We start from the raw sequence: 3,785 nt of genomic DNA, 5'->3' as shown, positions 1-3,785 counted from the left end.
CATCGCTAAATCTTACAATAACGAAACCTCAGTGATCAACTTAGACTTTCACAGAGAGGCATCAAGTTCCTTGTTTACATGTATAAACCTCAGCCATTAGGCTTAGGAAACAACAAATTCACTATTTACCAAGTTGAACATTCTCGACAGGAAAAACTGTGGTTTTAGTTTAGACATACACAGGGAACTAGAAAAAGCAGGGAATACTTTGGGAAACATCAAGTTTACATTAACTGTAAAACAAAACACTAGTTTCTGTAAGCAGCTGTTGTGGTGACGCTGTTCGGGTAAAGAAGCCTTTCTTTAACATTTTCTGTATGTAACGAATCATACAGAAGGGTTTTAAAGAAACAATGCATATATTAACAGATGTTTCTGTGGTCACACCTGCAACAGAGTGTAAAGGTAAATGTATTTTATTCCTCTATCATATTAGATTTGTAAATTTACTGTATCTAAACAACTAAAAATTCAGTAAAATATTTTAATATACAGATTAAAATATTCATAAATAATTGATATTTTGCTTAAAAAAAGTTTTCACAGGGGGGGGGGGGGACTGCCTTCCACTTTCTTTCTTTTTTCTTCTGTGGAATATATATAGTATTCACACAACATTTTGGTACCAAATTCCACACATGATCCAAATTGGGAAATTTTGGTTGTGGGCTACATTAACAAATTTCTAACACGTTGTTGCAGGATAACCAAACATATATATAAAAAAAATTCACATAATTATGTTGCCACATCCAACTTTGTTACAGGATCTTACCAAGTTCTTTCCACATTCCATGAGAATTATTGAACGGACAGGAAGGGTAGGATCGTTTTTACACTTCTCATCCGAACTTCCAAATACGAGTCTAAAGAAACCCTTCTTCTTTTCAAAGATTACCCTCCGAGTTCCAAAACTAGTGGTGACATTCTTCTCAACGGAACACACAAAGCTTCCAGAGCAGTTTCTCAGAACGTCATCCCAGGTTGCTGTTTATGCTTTTATATATTTTAATTTTTCAGGTTTACATGGAAAGCCATAGGATTTCAGGATAGCATTATCTCTATAATAAACTATAGGAATACACAATTCTACATCAATCCCTGCAAACCCCTGTCTTTTGTTAACAACAGCATTCTTGATCGTAAGGGAAATCCTGAAATTGATCTAAGTCATGTATATATTAATATTTTGATTGTAAGTAAAATGATTAAAAGTAGTGTGAGGATCAGACAAAATTTTCTGCGGGGTTTTAAAGTAGATTGAAAACAAGTAGTGAACGTTTATCATTTATAGCAGGTGAATGGACAGTTGCTAATGTGACTTGTGTGTTTAAAGAGAAATTACAAGTTGTACTTATTTAGCAGAAAAAATATGGAATAAGTGATAATAGAAACTGAAAAATTTTGTAATGAAGTGTGATAAATGAAACAAGGGCTGACATTAAATCACTAAAGATGAAACTTGACTTACTAATCTGTTGACTTTTATAATTTTACTTGTTATCTAGACGAGAGTGTGTACTTGTACTTAGATTTTCAAAAGGCTTTGTTAAGTGGTCACATTCAAGATTGGCCAAGAAAATATCACTGATGAGGGTTGGGAAAAGACGATTTAAATTGGGTTGGAGGGTAGGTGGGTGAGAGAAAGCAGAAGTTAAAAGTGGAGTCAATTCAAACTGGACTTTCGTTGTTAGCGTGCCTCAGAGGCCAGTGCTTAACCCTTTGTTGTTTTTTTTTTTACTTACTGTAATGATGATGTTGAGGGTACTACAGAATGGTAAGTTTTAATAATATTGGAGCCTTTTACCGTAATTGTCTCGAGGGAAAGTAAGTTAATAAGAGATATTAACCTATACCCATAAGATAACATTTCAATTCCTGGAATCATTCTAGTATCCCTCATCTAAACCTTTTCCACTAAGTGAACATCCTCTTTGTGAGGAAGATGAGAAAAATAACTTTGTTTTGTGTATCTAATACAACTGGGAGTCCATTTAATACAATGATCAAAGAAAAGGATCTTGGCATTGGTGTACAAGCTATAGAAGCAATGTTTTGTTCCTAGTAATAAACTTGTAAAATTGTAAGACGTCTTTGTAGACATTTGTCACAAGTCAAAAGAGGTAAATACCTCTTTAAATCACTATTTATGCCTCTCTTAAATATTGTTTAGGTTATGGTCTTAACTAAAAGGAAACTGACTAGTTGAAAAGGGTTCGAAAGAGTGCTACTAGGATGATTTTGGTGTTGAAAAGTTTATAATATGGAGATAGGTTAAGATTTCTTAACTTTTCTCCTGAGAAAAGTATCACAGGTGATCTTATTGAAGTTGCAAGGTTATCCATGAGATCATCAGGATAAAGGCCTTTGATTTCTTTAAAAGTTTATAAAGATTTGAAAAGATAGGTTAGGCTGCTGTTAAAACTCTATTTTTTAATGAGGTCTTTAGTTTATTGAATGAGTTACCATTGACATTAGCAGAGACTGGCACCTTACAAGAGTTTAATATGGTACACATATTTGTAACAATGGCTGATAGTTTATTCCCTAACTTGCCAATAACCAAGTATTACAGTTACATAACCTCAGTATCTGACAATCAACAATAATTTTAGCCGTAATTTTAAGATTTAGCCAGCTTGAGAGATTTAGTCCATGCTCTGAGTTCACTCAGTCAGTCATAATGCAAGTCATCTTCTGAAGTGCAGTTGTAATTGAAAAACTGTTAATCATTATAACCAGCATGATTTAATGAAGCTTGCAGTAAAGAACTATTGAATAACTAATATTTACAAACCCCACCCTTTGTCAGTGAGATCTATACAGGGTATCAAACCAATTGAATATGAACATTTGTTTTACCACAAATTTTTGATACAAGTTTAAGATTGTCAGATTAGGGAATCAATTGTTTGATCAAACAATTTAGTTTCATTTTTAGGAGTGTGGATATTATTGTATAGATAAAGCATTTTTACATATCGACACGTGTTTCTCAACATTTGTTTTCCAGGACATTTAATCATCATTTTCTATGTAAACTTATAATGTTGTGCAGTGAAGCCACCCACTCTCCTGTTTGACGTACACATCATCACTGAAATGATTCTCTACATTCAAAGTTTTCCAAGAAACCAAGTTTTGTTATACATGTATTTCTTAGCACATCATATTACAGGTTTTATAAAACACTGCATTAAAGTTACATGAACCAACGAGTAGCTTACTGCACAAATAGTACTGGAAAGTGTCCATCATCGTAAAATAAAGTCCAAAAAACCTAACCTTTCATTTTAACTTCTATCATTTTAATGAATCAGAAATAATTACTAACCAACTATATCCAAAACTTGGAAATATTTTATAACCATAATTTTGTACCAATTTGGAACCAAGTTTTCTATAATCAGTTTATTACGTGACCATTTTATTAACACACATTACTTTTAAATTTAAATTTACTTCTGATCCAAGTTTACTTTTGTTCAAAGTTCCTAAATTTTATCACTAGAACCCTTAATAACTTTTGAATGGTCAAATATATCTGTTATTTGGATATTGCTGTTCAGCCAAAGAGAGTCTCACCCCTTCCTTAAAAATAGCTTCCGATAACAGATCAAGTTAATTACACAGATGAGAATTAAATATTAATATAACTTATTGTATATACTAGCTTCCAATAACAGATCAAGTTAATTACACAGATGAGAATTAAATATTAATATAACTTATTGTATATACTAGCTTCCAATAACAGATCAAGTTAATTACACAGATGAGAATTA

The sequence above is a fragment of the Limulus polyphemus genome, unplaced genomic scaffold, assembly GCF_000517525.1.
Source record: "Limulus polyphemus unplaced genomic scaffold, Limulus_polyphemus-2.1.2 Scaffold1954, whole genome shotgun sequence".
NCBI lineage: Eukaryota > Metazoa > Arthropoda > Merostomata > Xiphosura > Limulidae > Limulus > Limulus polyphemus.
Note: the sequence above shows the minus strand (reverse complement) of the source record.